This window comes from Triplophysa rosa, linkage group LG20 (genome assembly GCF_024868665.1).
Source record: "Triplophysa rosa linkage group LG20, Trosa_1v2, whole genome shotgun sequence".
Lineage (NCBI taxonomy): Eukaryota > Metazoa > Chordata > Actinopteri > Cypriniformes > Nemacheilidae > Triplophysa > Triplophysa rosa.
The window spans coordinates 8982408-9006059 of NC_079909.1; the positions used below are offsets into that span (position 1 = coordinate 8982408).

General features: G+C 37.6%; 1 protein-coding gene across 7 annotated transcripts in view; it reads left to right on the top strand.

Moving 5' to 3' along the window:
* LOC130571242 (inactive N-acetylated-alpha-linked acidic dipeptidase-like protein 2) overlaps positions 1–23652 on the top strand; it is a 218607-nt gene that overhangs the window by 58960 nt on the left and 135995 nt on the right. For 3 of the 7 annotated variants that reach the window (XM_057362090.1, XM_057362091.1, XM_057362092.1), the window contains 2 exons: positions 1779–1831; positions 14949–15034. The exons of 2 other annotated variants lie outside the window; for them this stretch is intronic. The gene's annotated coding sequence lies outside the window, so the exon portion shown is untranslated. The remainder of the gene's footprint in view (positions 1–1778; positions 1832–14948; positions 15035–23652) is intronic. 2 more of the 7 variants (XM_057362093.1, XM_057362094.1) reach the window with 2 other exon arrangements.

Below are 23652 nucleotides of genomic sequence, written 5' to 3' on the forward strand. Positions count from 1 at the left end.
AAGCACAAAGGGTGTGTGCCGCTCTCCACCGCATATGCACACGCACTGCAAACAGAATATGTAAAACATTGTTGCCACATACAGTAGGTGACATGGGGACATTACAAGCAATTGTTTTTCTGTGTTTGAAAGGGAAGATATTCACTACATAACGAGTAAAACAATTCCCCCACTCCTTAAAAATGTCCACTCCTTGATTAACCTTGACTTTGCAGTCAGAATCGAAAACCTTTTGTTTCCGTGCAGAAAAGTTTGGGGGTTTAGTGTGGCAAAGAGAATCAATTCCTTGCGAGATTTGGCAATAATTACACAGCTCGCGAAATTAGAGAATAGATTCCAGCAGGTGGGGCAGAAAATAACTGCATGCGATTAAAGCGTCCAAATCAAGGTCAGATCTGCGGCGAGCCAACCCGAGCGTGGTAATAACAATTTAAGTGCTAAAGATTTCCCATACCAATCGGTACAGTATAGAATGCTGTTCCTGCGTTCGTTTGCTCTTGAGGCTGGAGGTGATAATTTCAGCTCCGGCCTCTCGAGATGCACTGCTGATTTTTGATCTTGGGACTCTTGGTTACCGCATCACTTAAAGGAGGTGGAGAACTCGTAATTGGATGGAGTTCATCAGAGCAAGATACAAACACCCAAGAGCCAAAGAGCGGGCAGAGAGAAAGAGAAGAGCATCTCTGCGAATCAGAGAATTAGGCTCGGGCTTTAGGAAACACCTTCCCTGAGGTCTTTTCTGAGCTCTTATAACATCTAACTTGCGTATTTAACCAAGAGCCTGTTTTATAAAGTACAGCTGATAGCGCTAATGTGATTTCGGAGATTGCGGTTGGAGAATATTCACTCGAAATTACAGACTTTTTTATAGGCAGATTCGAGATGAGCATTTGTCTGGAAGATGGTGGAATGTGTTATTTGATGTAAGCCCTGTCTCTCAAATATTGTGTTTTTCCTCTGTATCCATTTCCATCACGTATTAATTGGTATCTCATTCCGCCATATTGCACAGATGTCAATGTCTTTGCCAGTCACCGTTGGGCTAATACTTCAGAAATACGCACACACGCGTGCACACAGATCAGCCATCTACCCATTGTCATGGCAACAGCTGCTGAGAGGCAAGAAAGGAGATATGACAGGTTCCTTATCAGCACAGTGAAATATTAAAGCTAGCAAAGATCTGATCCAACCCCCCCTTATTCCTCCAAAACACTTTCTTCTCGAGTCATTTCATAAACACTTTCCCCTCTCTCCGCGTCTCACTTCACTGATGTCTTACATTGATTTAAAGCAGGATTGCGTATGTCCTCCGTCTGTCTCTTTCTCAAGTTTGTCCTGTTTTTCTTAGGCATAATTTTGTTGTTTCGCTCATGTCCCATCGTGTACGTCTGCCCATCATGATGGATGAATTGAGTTCCTGATAATGTATTTGTTTGCAGTCAACATCGTTTACCCTCCCTGAGCGCTTAGGCTTGTGTGTTTTCTTCAGCATTGTTTGATCAGCCGAGGCTCAAAGGGTGGATTTTTGTGAAGGGTGAACCTGTGAAGAATGTGATTAAGAAATAAATGACTGAATCATTTTGATCCTAGATGAATGCGGGAAATGTAGACATAACATACACACATTTATAGACAGAGAGAGAGAGAGAGAGAGAGAGAGAGAGCTCACATTGGAAACTGTATTTGGGATATAAAATGTAATTTAAACCTGGAATGAAATTTCAAAGAAGATTTAAATGTAAAGTTATGACAAAGAACTCTCTACTTTTTTCTAGGTCACTGGCTAAACCAATAAGAAATAGTGGAGTATGTTGTAACACTGCATGGGGTAAGTTGTCACAGTGGAACCTGCCATTAAACAGCCTCTTCTGACAAGATTTAACCAATTAAAATTATATTTTTTCACTACACTTAAATCCCCCCATTGGTAACATATTTACACAAAACAGAATTGGCTGTGTTAAGCAGCCATAACATTTCCTGCACGTAACATCTAACAACAGATTCAGTATTGCAAGCTTTGTCACAACCATCAAATGCCACACGATCTTTTGCCTGAAGAGAGGTTTTAACCTGTGTATTTTGTTTGTTTCTGGTGCATTGTTTGTCTTCTGTGAATAAAGTCAGTGGGGGTTAACAGTGACTGATGTTTGCCAGGTGAACTGCCTGTCTAGGGGGACAGTAGACATAGGCAAGGTCCCATCATGCACTGTTGGTTGGTTTCTCACCTCATTGGTGTGGAATTGAGAATTAAAGTGTTGAGGCAAACCCAAAGTGGAAAGATGCAACAACATTGATCCAGATTAATTCAGTGACTTGTGCCTAAATGTCTTGGACATTGTGAAATTGGATAAAGTCTCCTCTTGAGAGAAGGAGTAAGAATGTATGCATGATTGTCTTCTATGCCTTTTGATTTGAACAGTCTACTTGGGTTTTGAACATGTATATTTAGGATATTGGGTTGTTTCCAATGAAATGACGCTGAAATAAACATGATTATTACAAAATATTTGTTAAAATGATGGCGTCCAAAATGAATCTTCCCAATGAAAGATTTATGGAGGGTGTATACTGTATATATGTACAGTATATTGTGCATTGTACGTAGTTAGGCATTATGCGTTTAAGATGTTTTGTAAGACCTTTTGCTTTAGGGAGCAGAAAATGTCAATATAGATCTCCAAACTTTCTTTGCCATGTAAGTCCTCCAGCACACGGTTTGTCCCACACAGAGATCTCAGATATCTCACTATCATCAAGTCAGTCTGGTATTACATGAAAGAAGAAAAAAAAACAAGACAGCCTAAATCAGTAAGTACTGTGGCAACACCTCTATGATGCTTGAAACAACCCACCTAGAAAATAAAGTACTGTGAAAAGTTTTAGCCACTTGTAAAAAAAATGTAAATTTAAGATGTTCTCCAAAATAATGCCTTGGAAGTTTTTTAATTCAACTTCTATTAACCAAATCAAATCAATATTTGTTGTGGTCACCATTTGCCTTTTAATAAACTTGCATGCAGTTTTTTAGGTGGTTTTGCAGGTAGGATGTTCCACCTTGGAGATGTCACTGCTTTAACATTATTGCTATTTTCGTTTTTGCATATATAATTCAGAGAAACTTTAGTTGTTGTAGTTCTTGCAGAAAAGACTAGGTACAACTAAATAAATTAGATACAATAAGTAATGAGAGTTTTTTTATGAGTAATTAATAGCATATTCATTAATGCACACACTTGTAATTTGCTGTGGATGTTGGGTCTTGAACCATAGCTTTAATTACTCAAGAACATGCCATGTGCAAATATTTTCTAACCAACATTTGATCATTTTTAAGCATATATTAGACTCTTCTCTTACATGGGCTTTGTGTTCCTAGGTACAACCCATCCAATATGTTTTTAAATTAAATTTCCCCACAGAATCTTATGTCTTTATACCCAATGGCAATAAACCGTAGATTAGCCGAAAGGGAAAAGGACGGGAGAAAAATCTGAAATAGCCTCTGTTTCCCCTTGTATTCTCCAATTCCCTCCTGGCCAGTTAATTGATTGTTTGTTGTATATAGTTCCCTAGTGTGAACCAGTGGAGCGTGTATTCTGCGTGAATCAGCAAAACGCGATCGAGTGAGCCATTACTTTTGTCTATAAAGTTAATAAGGGGAATATCTAAATTACAACCTCAGAGGCGCCAAGATATTTGTACGTGATTGGTAATAAACAGGATGCGGTGTTGATGCGTGATTAACAACGTGTATTTAATGGCGCTTGTATTACAGGACACGAAGCACAGAAGCTTGTTAGATCCACATTTTTAGTTCTCGTAAATGCTATGCTTGACTTATTTCCGGTAAATGTCAAGTACATGCCCCTGCTAGATCTGTGGAATGAGATATTGGAGTGAAAGGTGTTTATCTGTTCACGCAGAGCTGTGCTATAGAAATTCCTAGAAGCGTTTGGATTTCTTGATTTAGAGGTTGTCGGTATAAGAAAGAGCTGACATTTTTACATGTTAGTTTGGATAGGATGCAAGAATGTATCCCCGCGTGAATGACCTCCAAATCTATCTTGGTTGACTAAAGGAATGCAGATGACTACTTTATATATTTTAGTGATAAGCTTATGTAAAATTATATGAAAAGATGCAATATATTGACTTTTGAACCCACTTTTTGTCTTCTAAATGAAAGTGCCACAATGATTTGAGATCTGTGACAAATTATTAATAATTTAATAATGCATAATAATTTGACTGTTTTAGCCATGGTTTTGATTTTTCTTTACCCTTCAACTGCCTTTAACGTCAGGCTGTGGTTGAATATCAGAGGTGAGGCCTCAGCTGTATGCAGACAAGCATGAAAGTCTCTTAGCCATGGCTGCTTCAGTCAAGTATTATAAACATCACGCTCTACTTTTCTCCTACCTGGGGCATACACCTCAGATCGCAATCTTCCCTTAGACCGCGGCACCTCAGCGCTGCATATGCTGTCCTTTCTATGGCTGGCCGCCATGTACACCGATTCCAACCCCCCTACATTACACTGCCGCATTGAGCAAGGTTCCTTTTTACTGACCCGTATGAGGTTTGCAGTCTAGTGATAGCGAACCAATTTTTGAATCCCCTTCATGCGACATGGCTCCCCTTTGGAGAAATGCAGATTAGCTTAAGTATATTTTGGAGGCTTTTTCCCACTCCCAGATCTGCTATTTAGAACATGTAGATATGGCTGAGTGAAAAAACTATGGTTACGGTAGCTCATGCATAAAAAGGGAGAAGTGATTTAACTTGGGTTCAGTGGCTCCGGAATGTATTTGGATGTTTCAAAAATATGAATTTCTTGCATTAAATGTATGAAAGAAAGTCGAGTCCCATCCAGATCACACAGGTGGCCTAGCAGAGTAACCATGTGCACATGAACAACCATTATGTGTTATTATTTGTAAATATATTGTTTTATTTGATATTTTTATTGCAGATTATATATAATATTTGCTTGATATGTGTCCTTATAAAATCTACTTATGTTTTGATTCGCATTTCAATTTATATTTTGTAGGGCTGTTAAACGATTAATTGCGATTAATCGCATCCAGAATAAAAGTTTCTGTTTGCATAACATATGTCTGTGTACTGTGCATATTAATTTTGTATTCATTAATAATACACATACATGCATATATTTAGGAAAAAAAATGTTTATATATAATTTACACAATATATAATAACACAAACTTTTATTCTGGATGTGATTAATCGCGATTAATCGTTTAACAGCCCTCATATTTTGTTTATGTATCCAATGTGATACATTTTTTACATTTGGCCTACAATATACAGTACTGTGGCAACTTCAAGAACAATATAGGCAATTTCTTTCTGTCACCACAAAAATGTTTCATTTAGATGTTCTCAAATTGATATATAAGCAGGCAGTTATTTAACCTTAACGGTCATCTCCAGAGGTTGTATCTGTCTGCTGGAGATATTGTTATGCTTTGTAATGCTTGGATTGGTTTGGCTGTCAGAAGACTCTAATGTGTCATCTAAAAAATGTTTTAATATCCAAAGGTTGAACTCACTGGCTGGATGTGTTGTGATGTGTTGTGCATGTGCATGACTGGTGTATTTATTGCGTTTATTACCATTTGCACCTTCTTTATAGTTTCCTCTTCTTTCATTTGCTCTCTGAAATAGCCATTAGGCTTTTTCTGCTTTGAAAAATTTTGTTTCTGTGCTTTATGATCTCATTATCATCTCTGGTATATAGCTTGATGTTCCACATTTAGTGATATTTTCAGCATTTTCATGGACTTATCTAAATCACCCAACTAGAGGATTGTTTGTTAACCTAAACCTATAAAACCTAACAAAACTAACAAAAACTAAGTAAAGAATACATTTTTCATCCCTTCATTGTGCTTGCGTTCATATTTTTCTTTCTTTTTAATCCAGTTATATTTTTGAATTGTCATGCACATTTCAACCTGATCTCACAGGAATTTGTAAGTATTTTATGAGGTGGCTAATTCGTATGAATTTGTACAATGTAAATCGTACAAAAACACATGTTTATAAGAAAAAGCAAAACTGAAGTCCCACCCCTAAATCAATCATCACTGGACAGAAAGAAACTCATATTAACTTTTACTGTCACCGTTCCACTGTTGGAACACCTAGGTTTACTTCAATTTTCACAACTAAATCTAAATCTAATCATGACAAACTATATATCATTGGAAAGGTCTAAGACTCTAGAATACATATTTGACCAGTGTTTTACAAAAATAAATTATGTAGGGGTAGTAATTTATTAATTTATAACATAAACACTATTAAATGCTGCTAAATGTCACCGTTTCAGTGGAACACTGAAGTTATGCAATATAATTCCATTTTAATCCTGAAAACTATATATCATTGGAAAGCTCTAAGCATGTAGATTTTATATTTCAGAATTGTTTTGCAATAGAAATCACTTAGTAAAAGCTTGAGTAAAAAAATTCTCAAATGTCACTGGGCCCATTTGGTACCATTATAAAAATTACATATTCATAATCATATTTTATTGTAAATTAAAAAATAAATAAAAAAACGTATATTTCATTGGAAAGCTCCAAGAATGTCCTTCTTATAAATAATGATGAAATTTATTAATTTGTAATTTGTATGCAGTAAACCATTGGAGCCTATATGCCACCCAGTGGCAGTTGTTGGTGTTATGATTCAAATTATCCCAGAAACCACATTTTTTGTGATATCAGCTTGAAATTTGACACAAAACATAGAAGTATGTCTTTAATTTTCTGGTGTTTTTTTGACGAAACATTTTTTTTTTAGATTTTTTAGTCAAATAAAACTATGTTTATTGATTATTTTATTATTATTAATGTAAAATTAAACTGCTATAACTATTTTTTTCATTTAATTTTTCAACTCCAGACTACTTTTACAATAAAATATAGAATCTCTTCTTTAAAACAAGACCAAGATTAGGTCTCTAGACCAAAGCATTCCAGAGTTACACTAATTTAAAAGTTGAAATCACTTTTTAGCCCAACCCTCAAAAAAGGGGACCGACAGCTAACAGGTTAAAATGTATGAATTAGATACGAATAGAGTATGTCAGAGATTATGTATTTCTGTAGGCCAACCCGGAAGATAGCGCAGCACTGGATCCCTTGTCTGAAAGCCTATGCATTTTTCCCATAGACCTTTGAAACATTTAAAAAAATAAGCTCTGTGATTAACAAAGGTTTATGATACTTACACATTTTGTCTATTAATATAATCTTCACAAATTAACCACATATTTGCTATTTTTGAAGCCAGACATAAAAAGCTAACGTGAGTTAGCGTGCTCACTGACACGAAAAAATGGGGATATTCGTGTCCATGAACACGAATTAATAGATTCAAAATGTTGTGTCTATGCCACGAACTGCAGTGAGACGGGTTGAAATGTTAAACAACTTGTCAAGGTGCTGTTGAAATTAACTATATGATAGTTAAGGGGCCATGAAATGAAAGACTATGGTCTTCTTTCTAGATTCACAGCTCATTGGGGCAGATGCTCTATACTGTGTTTGCAAATACATAAACTCTGAGCCTGAAATAATTATATAAATTATGACAGTATGATAAAAAAAATAGTTATAATAATAAGCCCTCGTGGGTGAGTGACATCTATAATCTTGCTTTATGATCGTGTTTCATGCTGTAATTCTTCTAGAGACAGTCACAATTAATCTCTAGATTTTGTAATCACATATAAAAGCACAGGTATTTATCACATTACTAATTATCACAGTGCAGAGGTTAATTGTGAAACAGCTGCGTTGAACGAAATCACTGGTGGTAACGGGGTTTAAATATTTATTAATCTCTTACTCAATTGCATTAGTTTAAAGCGCTTTTTCAGAAACGCTAATTGTTTTTTATTGTTAAGATCGAAGTGAGCTTTCCGTCGCGATAATTCCATTTATTCCCATCAGCGGCTGATGATTAATGGCACCGGGCGGCTAAAATCAATCACCCACGCGGAGGTGATTATTGCATTACAAACTTCTGAATAAACGCAAGGTTAGTGGAGCCCTGTGGCGTCTCTTTATTCCTTCTGCCGACTTTCATTTGCTCAACATGGGTTCATAGCCACACCAGCATCATGTTTAGACCTGAGGGAATTAAGAAAAAGATAGAGATTAAGTATTTGTCAAGATTAATTAATAGAGTAGGTGGTGCCTCGCTGATAAAGTGCTTATTGAATATATGCAGTGTTCAAAATGAGACCTGGGTGGCTTGAAGTTTTCTTTAAGCGGTGCAAGTGGAATAAGAAACCGCTACAGACAGAGCCTGTAGCGAGAAAGGCCACTTGAGGTGACCCTGCAGTTGCATTTCAAAGAGAAGCTTGGGGGGAATGAGTAGATAGGGAAGCATCCTTCTGCTCAGAAATGAAGCCAGGATGTGTCCCTCAAAACAAATTTGGGTTCCAGGGTTATTTTTATACTTATACTTTTTATACTTAAGGTACTGTAAAAAAATATACATATATGGTTGGTCATGCTAGACTTTTGCATACACTTATAAAATCATTTGACTTCCTGGTTCAACACAAAAAATAGAGTATATGAGTGTTTATGACTCTTTTTTTCTGTGGAACACAAAATAAGATATTTTGAGAAATGTCTCAGTGGTTTTGCATCCATACAGTGGGAGTCAATGGGGGCCAATTACAGCAAAAGTGACTGAAGTGCACACTTTACCTTACAATTACATCATTAGTGACAGAAGTGCAAACGTTACCATACAGTTACAGCAAAAGCGACAGAAGTGCAAACATTACCGTACAATTACAGCATTAGTGACAGAAGTGCAAAATTAACCTTACAATAACATCATTAGTGACAGGAGTGCAAACGTTACCATACAGTTACAGCAAAAGTGACAGGAGTGCAAACGTTACCATACAATTACAGCAAAAGTGACAGGAGTGCAAACGTTACCATACAGTTACAGCAAAAGTGACAGGAGTGCAAACGTTACCATACAGTTACAGCATTAGTGACAGAAGTGCAAACGTTACCATACAGTTACAGCAAAAGTGACAGGAGTGCAAACGTTACCATACAATTACAGCAAAAGTGACAGGAGTGCAAACGTTACCATACAATTACAGCATTAGTGACAGAAGTGCAAACGTTACCATACAGTTACAGCAAAAGTGACAGGAGTGCAAACGTTACCATACAATTACAGCATTAGTGACAGAAGTGCAAACGTTACCATAAGTTACAGCAAAAGTGACAGGAGTGCAAACGTTACCATACAATTACAGCATTAGTGACAGAAGTGCAAACGTTACCATACAATTACAGCAAAAGTGACAGGAGTGCAAACGTTACCATACAATTACAGCATTAGTGACAGAAGTGCAAACGTTACCATACAATTACAGCAAAAGTGACAGGAGTGCAAACGTTACCATACAATTACAGCATTAGTGACAGAAGTGCAAACGTTACCATACAATTACAGCAAAAGTGACAGGAGTGCAAACGTTACCATACAATTACAGCATTAGTGACAGAAGTGCAAACGTTACCATACAGTTACAGCAAAAGTGACAGGAGTGCAAACGTTACCATACAATTACAGCAAAAGTGACAGAAGTGCAAACGTTACCATACAATTACAGCAAAAGTGACAGGAGTGCAAACGTTACCATAAAGTTACTGCAAAAGTGACAGAAGTGCAAACGTTACCATACAATTACAGCAAAAGTGACAGGAGTGCAAACGTTACCATAAAGTTACTGCAAAAGTGACAGAAGTGCAAACGTTACCATACAATTACAGCAAAAGTGACAGGAGTGCAAACGTTACCATAAAGTTACTGCAAAAGTGACAGAAGTGCAAACGTTACCATACAATTACAGCAAAAGTGACAGGAGTGCAAACGTTACCATAAAGTTACTGCAAAAGTGACAGAAGTGCAAACGTTACCATACAATTACAGCAAAAGTGACAGGAGTGCAAACGTTACCATAAAGTTACTGCAAAAGTGACAGAAGTGCAAACGTTACCATACAATTACAGCAAAAGTGACAGGAGTGCAAACGTTACCATAAAGTTACTGCAAAAGTGACAGAAGTGCAAACGTTGTCCACAGACGGATGTTGTGCTAATTGTGTTTAGAGTGTTGAAAATGTGACTAAAGGTGGGTCAAAGGGATGTTAGCAATTGAAAAAAACTGTATTGTGAAAATAGCGCACAGAGAGTGACAATTATATCCGAACTTAAAAATATTAACAAATAAACGCTCATGCACACATTCACATCTAGCACATTTAGCTTTTATCCAAAGCATCTTACCTAAATGATTTGTTCAAAGCAACAAACATGTCTTCACAAGAAGATAAACACCCGAAGATGTTTCCTACACAGATAGTGGCAGAAAAGGGACTATTTGCTGAGAGAGCTGTAGCTCACTCCCTCTGGGAAAATGCTTTATTCCTGGAGCAAAATGAATGACCGGAGAATATAGATTTCTCTAAATGATCCAACGCTCTTCAGCAGGAGAGAAGCCATCAGCCCTCACTGCAGCTGACACAGGAGCTTCAAATCATGGCTTTCTGAGCAGAAGGACTCTCTCCATGATTAAAGACATGTTTTGTGCTCTGAAATATGACTGTCCTCTGTATCATTCTTGATCTCTGAGAGCATGAGTTGTGAAATAACTATAACATGAGAGGCTGTCTGCTCTCTACAGGTTCCTCTTATACCTCAAGTATTTGTCACTGTGTGGGAATACAGGGTAGATTTGCAAATGTTGGAGCTTGTTGATAACTCTTTCTTTTTTTAAGTGAACATTCCAGCAAATTGCCACTTTTTTTAGGAAATGGCGGCCATTTTAATGCCTTGTTTTATGATAGCCAAAGTATGACACTTTTGCTTGACACTTTCATCCAATGCACACCCATGCCCCTTATATTTGTTTCTTGCTTAACAAAACATATTTTGTCTATTATGGTTCTATTAGGCTCTCTATTATTTTTCACAATTTATATCGATGGAATGTTTTTTTTTTTTTTGTATTGCAATCAATTTAAACTTGTTTTAATGTTAAATGTGGCTATTTCAAATGCATGCTGTAATGTTAACCTTACATCAGTAAGTTTACAAAGAGATTCAGGCGAAGTTTCATCCCATTTCTACTGTAGCTCTATCCATATGTTTTATTTGCCTGTGGTTTTTTTTACGGACATCACAAAGCTTAGATTCATCAATCCATAAATGACTTGTCTGTATGTTTTTTGGATGCTAATATGTCAGGTGTGTGCTTGTGTGTGTTTGTTTTGAAACTGTTTATAAAGCCAGCAGCATCTCATCACTGGTGTTTAATGTAAATTGTTCAAGGAAGCATCCTGCTGAGCATCACTGAGAGGTTTGTTTTTAAACCTGATGTGCTCTTGTTTCTCTGCATCAGGACATTGCCACTTCTGTCTCTTTGCTGATCTTATCCAGTTTATTTTCTTCTGTTAAGGCTACTGCATGAAAAAGCCTTCGGCTCCTGAAATAACAACAGACGGATGTGTTTCTAGTGTATTGTGTCTGTGTTTGGCAATTTGCAATTGCAAATCGTCGCTGTCCTTCTGAAACCTTGTATGTCCAAATTTTCTGGAAATGGAAAAAAACACTGTAGTTTTTAAACGATTAAATACTGTGTTGTCAAAGTTGACAAGCACTTTAAAATACTGTTAATAGTAAGATATTTGCATAACCCAGTGACAAACATAAAGTGTGACTAATATTACTGAATTATGGCAAAAAGTAAATATTACAATTCATGCACACTGTATAACGGCTGAAATTTCCCACAACTAATTATGAGAGGTTGGAGTTTAGTGTTAAAAGCAGAACCGCTGTTTTCGTTAATGGTACTATAAGAAAAGCTTCTGAAGTACCAGTTTGACATGAATATTTTGTAAAATTGTGTTTTCTTACTAGGCTTTTGAACAACTGAAGTACACTTAAACCTGGCTCAGATTACAGGATTCTCGGCCAGAATTTACCCCGATTTCCCCTCCCGAGAATCTTTGAAAAAATCGGGTCCAGAACCTCGATCGGGTCCGATTCGGCCCAGATTATCACGTAATGTGAGGTGTTCACAGATCGAATCTTACACCTCCCGATCTGCTCCGAGAGAAATCGGGGCTGCCCCGATCATATCAAACATGTTTGATATTTAGGATTTTAAATCGGGGTGATGACGTTGGTACTTTCGCAACAGCCAATGAGAGGCACATCTGCAAGGTGACGGAGGTGACTGACAGACCTTTAAAAATGTCGACCGCGAAAGCTCCTGCAAGGGTACGTTGGACAGCGGAGATGGAAGAACAACTTGTGGCAACAGCATGATTGTCTATATAATGTATCCTCCAAAACATACCACAACCGCACAGATAAGGAAAAGAGCTGGGGAGAAGTCGCGTCTGTTTTAAATGTACCGGGTAAGTTAACTGCTAACGCGCAGCTTGTAGTTTCGTTCAACAGATTGTTATTTGGCTATAGGCATACAGATAACATGCGTTTATGTGTTTGTTTTTATGCTGTATCTTATAATCACATTGGCATTCATCTTTATTCTCGGCAGCAACTATTTTTTTCTTCCGTTATTTATTAACATTAAACTTAAGCGGCTCGCCCAAAGCACAGTCATAACTTCAACCCTAGCAAAAAGCATTATGACAGACAGCTTTGGACAGACAGACAGAGAATCATTCAGAGAGCGACAAAGACGTTACACAACCGCTGCCAGGTGAGATCACGTGAAATTAACTTTGCGATGTCCCTTTGTTTACTTCTGTTTCCCGGTGAGATGACTTAAGAGGCGTCCTCTGGTATGATAATCTCAATATTATCCTGTAGTTTGGGTGTCTTAGAATGTCTTTTGATGTGCAATTATGAAATAAAAAAACTTCCAATCAAACTTTCTAAATTTTTATTTTTGCACTTGCTACCTTTAGGCTTATTTATAAACACAACTTTACGCCCCAACGTTTTCTTATCTGGACATTTCACATTCATAAATGCAAGTTTACAAAGGGCAAACCTATTTTTGTAGTGCTTGAAAAAGAGATTCAAATGTAGATGTGATGTCAACATCTAAAAATAGTAAACCTATTAAAACGGTTACTATTAGCTCCTTTTACAAAACTGCATATCCTATGGATATGTAAAATATGTGTAATTTAGTTGTACACTGATGAGTGTGAGCTTGTTTAAGATTTTAAATAAGAGAATCTGTCAAGATTCTCCTTATGTGTGTTCTGCAACCAGAATTTTTAATCTTTCCGGATTTTAAAACTCCTGTAGTCTGAGCCAGGTTTAAGATTTTAAATAAGAGAATCTGTTAAGATTCTCCTTATGTGTGTGCTGCAACCAGAATTTGAAATCTGTCAGGATTTTAAAACTCCTGTAGTCTGAGCCAGGTTTAAGATTTTAAATAAGAGAATCTGTCAAGATTCTCCTTATGTGTGTGCTGCAACCAGAATTTGAAATCTGTCAGGATTTTAAAACTCCTGTAGTCTGAGCCAGGCTTTAGAGGCCATCCACATGGAGACGCGTTTAGCTGTAAACGTAAAGACTTTGTGTCGTATTGGCGTTTCGTCCACACGGATCCGGCGTTTTGGGAGCCTGAAACCGCTATTTTTTTTAAAACGGGTCCCAGAGTAGATCAATTTGAAAACACCACCCTTCTGTTTTAGTGTGTACAGCCGATCCGTATATTTTCTAAAACGATGATGTCATCACCCCAGCGCGCAAAGTTTATGCGCATGCTCCAAATCTTCTTCTCCGTTTTTAGTGTATCTCTGTGGCAGAATTACAGCGCCACATACTGATTTGGCGTGTCAGCTACATTGTTTTAAGTCGGTTTAGCGGTTTCGTGTATACGCAGATATTTCTTGAGATGTCGCCGTGAAAAGAGAAAAAAAAGATTGGATAGGGAAAGGTCTGGCTTTGTGTGTATGTGGCCTTACTTCAGGGACAACTTTAACTGAAAATTCTTTGCTCAAGGGCACAATTGGTCTCGACGGACATGCCCATGTGAATCTTTCAAATGACTTTTCATTAACCCTACATCCCGCTTCAAGGTCTTTTTTATTTGTAAATTTCAATAAAATTTTGCGTGTGAATTTTGATTAGGATTACTTATTATCATTATCCCTTATTGGATTACTCGGCAGACCCCTCACGTGCAATAGGTCAATCCGCATTGCTCTATCCCCCCTCGCCCCTCATCCTGTATCTGCCTGTCATGTGAGTGCCTGTTGACAGAGTGCCCAACTTTCCACTCTGCAGGGCCAATACTTTGTATTTATGCCCTAACGATGGCATAATCAATTTAAGAGTTTGTCTTGGGTCATTATTACCTGCTGCAGAGCCATCTGTTGGCAAGGTCTGAGGGAGACGGCTGCCAGGTAGCTGGATCACTGAAGTGGATTGAAACGCAGGGGTCAGTAACGCATGGCCAGAACAGAAGAGGGAGGGGGGAGGCCCACCAACCAGATGGCCAGGGACGCCTCCTAACATTGCCAAATGGCCCTGGACATATTTAAGAGTACCCTCTCAATATATAAATAAACTTCAGTCTATTTAGAGAGAAGCTCTGACCATCTTTTTAGGGGGATGTGTAGCAGCTTTTGAGTCATTGAATTCAGTATTGATGGGGAATATTAGAAGAAAATGATTTGATGTATAAAGTATTATAGTTTGAACAGTTCATAGGGTAAAGGGGCAGTAAAGAATTGGGGGCACCACCCATACCCCCCCCCCCCCCTTAAAGTCAATCAGATCAATGGTCTCTGCCTTCAAGATGTTCAGGTGTTCTGTCATCATTTACTCACCCTCTTGTCATTTCAAACCCACATAATGTTATTTCTTCTGCAGAACACGAAATAAGATGTTTTGAAGAAAGTTGGTAACCGAACAGCGGCAGCACCCATTCACTTCTATTTTATGGACACAAAAGCAACGTAAGTCAATGAGTGCCAGTTAACAACATGGTCTCTGCAGCTCTGGTTAGCCTTAGAATTCAATTTTCAGACATACTGCATGCACTGGATGACACATGAGCTCAGCCGATCTCTTCATCAGACCTCTTGAAACACCAGTCACCAGCTAGCAGTGCAATATGACGGCCAATTACACCTGCCCAACATATCGCGGTTGAGTCAACACTCTGTATGTCATGTACATTGTGTGTGTGTGTGTGTGTGTGTGTGTGTGTGTGTGTGTGTGTGTGCACTGCTGTCTTTGTGCATGATTGCCCGGGTATAAAATATCTTTGTACGGTAAAAAATGCCCCAGAGGTTGGTATTGCTGGATCAAAAACCTCCTTCATTATTTCTGTATGTTTGCCAGTGATGTCTGACAGGCCCCATGTCAATCTATCAGTGCGTTGCAGATGGGAAAGACCTCATTTACACCGAAAGGTGACATTCTATACGTGACAGTGTTGGAAGCTAATGACTGATCTGTCTGCATGGAGGCAGTGGCGGGTTTTGTCTATATATAGATGCTATCTCCTTGTGGGTGACTTTACGTGAAAAGAAAATTGTGGCTTTGGGGAATGTAGGCCATGCAAGCACATAATTGTTGATCCTTAATAAATATTTTGGGATGATATCAGTTTGAAATTGAAATGTGATTGGCCTGAGAAAACGGAGGCTTATTTTATGTTTATCATGATAATTGCCTCCTCATCAAATTTTGTTATACAAACCAACACATGGGCCAAAGCTGTGCATGGGCTATGTGGGCTAACTTCCTCATGTTGATTCACACACGTGTATTCAATTTGAAGCCTATTGTCATGTTCCGATAGTGGTGTTTAATGTGGCAGTGTCGATTTGTTACGAGTGGCAAAGATAAACACTCTCTAAATCACGGCGAGAAAGGATCGTGGGTTGTTCTTTGCTGGCCGACCGGGCCGAGAATACAGCCTTCAAATTAAATGGGACCCGAGGTCGCGCTCTCATTGTTTGGTCAAACATGTTAGAGTTTTTCACTCTGCAAATTGGAACGGATGGTGGCTTGTGCTCTCTGACGCCTACACACATGATCCACATCAAAAGCTCCTTCGCCTTGTTTGTAGAGGTTTCATTATATTCAGTGTTCATTTGATATTACACAGACTATATCATACGTGACCGTGATCTCATTAGAATTCATAGGAAATCGCTTGTAAAGTTTATTTTACATCATTTATTCTGTTTAGATAAACTTAGATTTTATTTAAATGTATTAAAGGTTTCTAAAGGACTTTACATATCCACACTGTATGTTTTGTTATTTAATGCAATTATGTGTTAAAGCAGGGGTTCCTAGCCTTTTTGACTCCAAGGCCTCCCACTGTATTCAACCATATTCAAACATGAACACACTGAATTCTGACTGATTTCATTGTTTCCTGGAAATACCATGCATAACATGCATATACATTCTTGCCGTTGATCTTTGTTGACTTCGAGCTCTTTAAACAGCAAAAGGCTTTGAGAAACTTTTGTAGTTGACATTGTACATTTCTCAGCCTTGAAATATTATTCTGTCTAACAATTGCACAACATAAACATAGACTAAACTCTTTTAATCATTCTTTTGAAGTTGTATACTTGCGTATTCATTTCTGAGGGGCAATCCTTTGCTCTAGCTGGATAAGGTGTTTTCAAACCAGCTCTCGTCCTTTTGTGCCCCTTGAAACTAATTAGGTAAACAATGGCTTTTACTGCTTGTTTTTCAAGGAACAATTGGCATTGGCAATATCTTAAAACCTAAGCCCATAAGTGCACCTCCTTAAATTCTTAGTTTCCATGTCTGTTTATAATAAGGACCTGTGGGAGAAAGTGTAAAAAGCACATCACCTGGCCTTAGATAGCTTTTATGTTTTATGTTCTGATTTACTGTGCAACTGATGTGCAGCTAAAACAAAAAGAGTGTTTGGTTGTTCTGGCTCTGCCATTAACTTCCCACTGTAGATGGAAACTATTTCTGCCTTTTGCATTTGATAGAACTTTAATGCACAACTGTTAGTCTGATTTCGGCTTTAATGATCTGAGTGCTATACAATATCACTTAAAATGGTACACAGTGTATCGCTTGCCTTTTTAGCAGATGTATCCAGCATTTTTAGTCGATGCAAGTCAGTACAATATCTCCTCGTGCGGTGCGGTGTGATAGATGTACTCAATAACCCTGGTATTGCTTTAGAGTCATTCAAAAGAATGTTTCCTTTGACTCACTGTCTGTTTCCTCCCTTTCCCGTTGAACGTAATGGTAATTGATTGGAAGCTCAGGCCGACGTGTTTTCGCAACGAGTGATTTGGATTTTGATTTGGCTTTATCTTCATCGCTTTGGTATCTGTCTTACCTGCAGGTATTGATCTGAATGCACAAATGAAACATTATTCACATGCTGACTGCTGGGCGGCATTAGTTTCACTGCTAGTTTCTCCTTGTTAATAAATGTGGAACAGAAAATTCCACAACAACAGTTTAGTCTTACGTTGGGCTATTTTATCCACATGGAGCTGTTTTGATGTGCTGTTTTATTGTAGCATGTGCCATAAAAATCATCCCCCAACATCTTCGAGGGCCATTTCACTAAATAGATGTGCCACTTTTGCGCACCATATTTCAGCACAAAATGCTGTTTCTTATTTACTAACCACACTTAACTAATTCTATTTGTGTTAGTATAGCCCTGCACCATGTGTATTTAGATGTTACTGTGGTTCTGTCAGTGCAAATACTGTGTAAATTAGGCCTTGAATTGCAGTCCCCCTGTGGTGAAAATCAAGTTTTAATGTTGTTTGTATGTCTATGTGGTCTTTTTAACATGTTTTTAGATCAACCATGTGCAAATTAATCATTTTAAACCATTGCGGAGTATTTTCTCCTTAAAACTGCAGTTTACCATAGACAGTTTAAAAATGCAGTTTGAAACTGCCTCTGCTTATGACATCATAACCCTGTTACCAATCATGTAAACAGATTTGAGCCATACAGTGCTTTTCCACCATCGCGCCGAACCGTTCTAAGCACAATCTGAAACGGTTCCTGTTATGGCTCCACGTGAGCCTGGTTTGACGCGGCACGATTACAAACCGTTCTTGGCTGGGATATATGCTAATTAGCATATTCATAAATCTACATATGATATAAATAAAGCAAGGGTGAAGAGTTACATTTAAGGCATGAAAAAATATTATCACTGGAAAAACTTAAACATGTGCTACTTTAATGCTTAAGGATGAGCTTTAAGTGATAAAATGATCAAATGCAATGGGACTCTTGAAGTTTAAAAGTAGTATTTAAAGTTTAAGGGTGCATAGTTAAAGCTGAATGTAGTTGGCAAACTGAACTGCATGTACTAAAATTAAATAAATGATGAGCATAGAGACGTGCAATGTAGCACATGTTCAGTATTACCTAGTTTGCATAAATCGTTCAGTGAGCATTTAAAACTACCCAGACAGTCCGTGAAAATAAACAACGCTATTAGCAGGCACAAGTCTTCCTCCGTAATAGTGTAATGTGTCTGTGTATTTTTAGATTTACTCTTATGGGAGGAACATCAAGTATGCATAAGTATTATTTTAGCAGAATGTTCCGGTGACCCTTTTGGCACTTTCTGTTAATAATATTTAATCTGTTAACAATATACATACTTTTACCTTGCAGTTTGGAGGAAAAACACTGTGGTCTTGTCTGACCTTCTGGTAAATTGCTGTATATTTTAGAATTTAATGTGGGTGAGGCCTCTAAGATATGTAGCATGTACCCCTGAGGATGCATATTTTATTCATGTGTCATATGAATATAGCACTTTTCTGGTGTCTTGGGCCTGAAGATGCTTTCCGTGGCCTGGCCTATTTCTGCCAGGGGCTTATGTTGTTTCACCTTGTATGAATTCTGAATTATCTTTGTAGGGAAACGACGACACGCGTCACTGTAAATTTGGCAGATGTCTGGCTCTATGAGATCATGCTGAGAATCTTCTGATTTGAAATCCATCATCTATGACATTGCAAAATCATCACTCTTATAAGAACTGTCAGAAGTTGAAAAAAGTTAGTCTGGGGGATCTGTACATATGCAGACTTTCTTTGTTATATTTTAAGTACACGTAATCTGAACCTGTATTCTAAATGCTTTCTAAGATATTCCTATTATGAACGTGTTTGTGAAGAGACTCGTTGGTAAGTTGCTGTAGGAAGGGGTAGTATCTGTTCTTATTAGACTTAAATTATTCTTTAGGACCTGTGTTTGCTTTGCCCTGTGTGACATGAGCAGCAACTGGCATGATTGACAGCTAGTTTCATGCTTTCTAACTAAGGTAACTGACAAGGTTGTGTCAAATGTGATGACAGGTAAGCGGGACAACGCTGAGATGTCTTTTTCTTTTCTTTTTTTGACTTCACTTTTTCCTCTTCACCTCCTGCAAGGACAAAAAAGAAAAGAAAAGAGCATTTCTTTTCTCCGTATGCCTTTAATTTACCAGTAGGCCGGTTATATAAAGTTTAGTTTGAAAGAATGCATTTGTTTAGTTAGTAAGTAAAATATTTTTTTTTGGCAAATTTATTGTAGCTAAGAAACGGAAAAAAGTGAATAAGCTAAATGTAGGCTAAAAGACTATTTGTATTGTCTCTAACACAAAAATATAATTCCTTTGAAAGATTTCCATTTACTGCAGCAGTTTTTCAGCATTCGTTGCAATCGTTTGATTAAAATGAGTTCAATTTTAGTTACGTTTAATTTACAATTTAGTTTGGTTTAATTAATTTAATTCCCTTAACTAATCTGAAATATTTATTTTATATATATATATATATATATATATACTGTATATATTTCATAATTTCAATTTAAACCTTTTTCAACAAAGATATTTTGGCGATACTTGTGATCATTCAACCAGATCATTTTAAGTTCCCACCTCTATAGTATGTGCGTCTGTGCAAGCTCGTGACATCCACAAGGTGCACATGGTATATCAGGCTGTTATAGAAATAACATGGTATCCAATGCTGGATGATTGGTGTAGGATTCATTCCAAGAAACTTCTAGCATCGTCTGATAGATGCTATTACTCTTGCTTTTCCAAGCATATTGTCTGGCCTGCCCCAAGCAGTACCCGGGCCTTCCACGACTGGGGCTGAAATGATCTACTCATCCTGTCTATACCTGTTCCTGGAAAGCATAAATGCTGTCTTGACAGGTTTCATAAATATTGATAAGATAAATCCAGAAACACAAGGTGTCCATCCAGAAGCACAACATCTGGTGTCCATCGTATCACTGCAGTGGGTTGCTTAAATCAAACTGTAACGAATATAATGATAGTAGGGTATCTAAATCAAAAGCTTTTATTTTCTCACATGAGGATGAATCCACTAAACAGTGATATTTCAGAGCAAAACCGATCCATCTTAACCAGGTGCTATCTGTGCTTCATTGTTATTTAAATCAGTATTTATCGTTCTTTTCAGCACAAATGCCTTTATGCAAATATGGCTTATTACAGAATGCGTTTTATTCACAAAAGCCAGCTTTGTTTGTTATCACTGCTGCGGACAACAGTCTGTAAATACAATGTCATTTTGAAGAGATGTGTTACAGCTTCTTTTGATCGTGGCAGTACTTAAAGGGTAACTATTACAATGTCCTTAAAATGACATTTCATGCTGTGAGTAATATTGCTGTGTGTGAATGTAAGCGGTCTGCCAAGTTGTAAAGCCGAAAGTGAACGAATAACAAAGTTATTGGCTTGGGAAAAAAGGTGTCGACTCTGAATCACGCCAACGAGTCGTCTGTCGTTCTATTTTCAGTTCCTTTTCAGATTTTCGTCACTCGGTGTAATGCTCGCCTACTTTCCATTTGCGACACTGCAACGATGTACGCGGTAGACCAATCACAGCAGACTAGACCATCTGTCCAATCAGATCAGGCTGACAGAAAGGAGGGGATTAGACAGATGCATCGTCGAACGAATCATTTCAAAGTCAGTCAAAGAGTAAGGTAACAATAACTGCTCTTTTTAAAAAACGAAAGTGTTTTTACACCTTGTATGTACGTAAACTTGTTGTTGGACACTCCATAAAGTGGGACCTTAAAAATAAAAAAAATTACATTATTTTTATTTTAAAGGACAGTTTTGCATTGGCAAGAAAGCTATAGTCTACTGTATCCTTAACTACTCTGAACCAGTCTGCAACATATGGAACTGCAGTGTGCAAAACAGATGTTTAGGGCTTGTTTGTGCTGTTGCCTGATATGCATAATTCCAAAGCGATTCGGATGCTAAAGCAATATAAACAATACACATAAACAATGCTATTAGCAGTAACAAATGATTCTGTTTTTTTCCTGTGAATTCAATTGCATTACCAATAGGTGCAGATTGGATCTAGCAGGCTGGAAACGCGGCTTATGAAGAAGCATCTTTCCCGTTTCCCAGTAACATCAATCACAGAGAAAAGTCAAAGATGTTGTATTCCCCACGACTTTAATTGATGGCCCTGTTGGGTAGTCGAAAGGCGTTAAATTACCCGCATTTCTGGTGATTGAGCGTCATCTGTCAGTCTGTGAGCAAAGAGCCAAGCGCGAGGGGTTAGGAGGAGCCGAGGGGAGATGAGAAGATGAGGGTTAGCACTGTCCTGAGAGTTTGACACCCGTATCATTGCCAGGGTCAGAGTGTAAATGAAGCGCCACGCGGATCTCTCCTCTGAACGCCGGCCTGAAATAATGGAAGTTTTGTGGGGCACCGAAGATTGATGTTCAGAGACAAAAGCACATCATTTCCACCTCGAGTTTCTCTTCTCATATTCCGCTGTGCCTATTTAAAAGTGGAAAAAAAATCATTCATATCCCTACATTCCTGTAAAGAAGAAAAATTCTGCCCCACAAATGATATAAAAGGCAGAGGCAAGGAACACGCTGAACGTGAATGTACAAAACGTGTTGTAAAAACTTCAGCGCCATTTTTGATGATACGTGTGTCGAATGTTTAGTAGTTGCAAAGTTATTTCCTTCTATCATAAGAGATTTCTCCCCACCTCTAAATGACTATTTTAAGTCTGACTATCAAAGGTTTCTCAGACTCGCTCCTCTCTGCCTTGTGCCGGCAGCAGATATTACGCTCTGTAATTTTTTTAAAGGGAACCTATTTCAGGAACTCCGTTTGACTGGATAATGGCCCCGTGTGCGGTCTGGAAATTCTGGGCAGTTTGGAGTTTTGTTATTATCGATTGGGCTGTTCTGAGTTTGATGGTGGTGTCTGTTAAAGGGATAGTTAAATTTGATGGTACACCGAGACATTCCGTTCTCTTTTATGAATTTGAACCAACCAAGTCATCACCCTTAATGATCTTTTTTAGCAGTAACAGTCAAACTGTGAGCCTGTACATCCCTCCCTGAGATTGTGGCCTGTCTGCGTAGAGAATGCTTTGTGTTTAGGATAAGGACTGGCCATATAAACACTAAAAGACTTCAACCGGCACAGTACCCTGGTAAAACCATCCACCGAAGTTTAATGCTTCACAAGTGCATGACATCCGTGATTATTTTTTTTATTTAACCTGTTTACACAATAAAACAGAATTCTTTTTTGTGCTGTGTCTCAAACTTTGAGAAAATACTATTATATTCACACTGCTGCTACAAGTTGAGATAATATAGAAATATAAATGTTGAATTAAGTTCTTGAATTTAGCTACGTTTTTTCATGCGCTTTTTTAAAAATCTTGTTAATAAACAAGTTTACTTCACAAGTTATAAAGGAATGGTAACTTATCGAATTTAGAGACCTCAGTTGCCAGAAACATAAAATTGCATCGATTTTCAATAAACTATATGAGTATTTGAAATGAAGCTTTGTTTTTAACCCAGACCCTCAACACTAAATACAAAAACCTTAATAATAAATACACAGACTGTTTTGGATCCATAAGCTTTAAAAATATATATTTTAAATAAAGTATATTTATTATTATATTTATAAAGTAATTGTGTTTCGTAGTAAAACTTTGTACAAGTTAATTATGTTACCTTGCAAGACTGCACCATACAATATGAGTCCTGTCACCTTATGACATTTCTGATAAACAAGAATATACACTACGATTGAAAATACTGTATACATTGATTCCTTACTTCTTTGGGTAAAACAACAGGGGCAGGTTGCATAACTTATAGTCAAGTTAGTCATATACATTTTTTCTTCAAGACTGGTCATAACTCACAACTTCTTCAAGCCAGTTACATAAAAAGGTAGATTGGTCTAATTGAAATATGAAAAGTAAGACTGATTGGTCCTGAGTAATTGTTAGTCTGTGAGAATAGTTGTTAAGACGTGGTCTTAGCAGCTATGTTTATGCAACTGGCTCCAGGATGAATACAAAAACCTCTTTTAACCTTCTATGCATTTTCTGTTTCATTTGTTTATATTCTCTGTTGCACCGGGGATAGAGATTTTGGGTGTGTAATTAGTCAGAACAGAATTCTTCCATACACACAGCCATGGGGGTGTTTCTGAAATAAGTTCCCTTTTCATACAGCTGTGTATGGAAGTAATCTCTTCTGACTAATCTGTGTT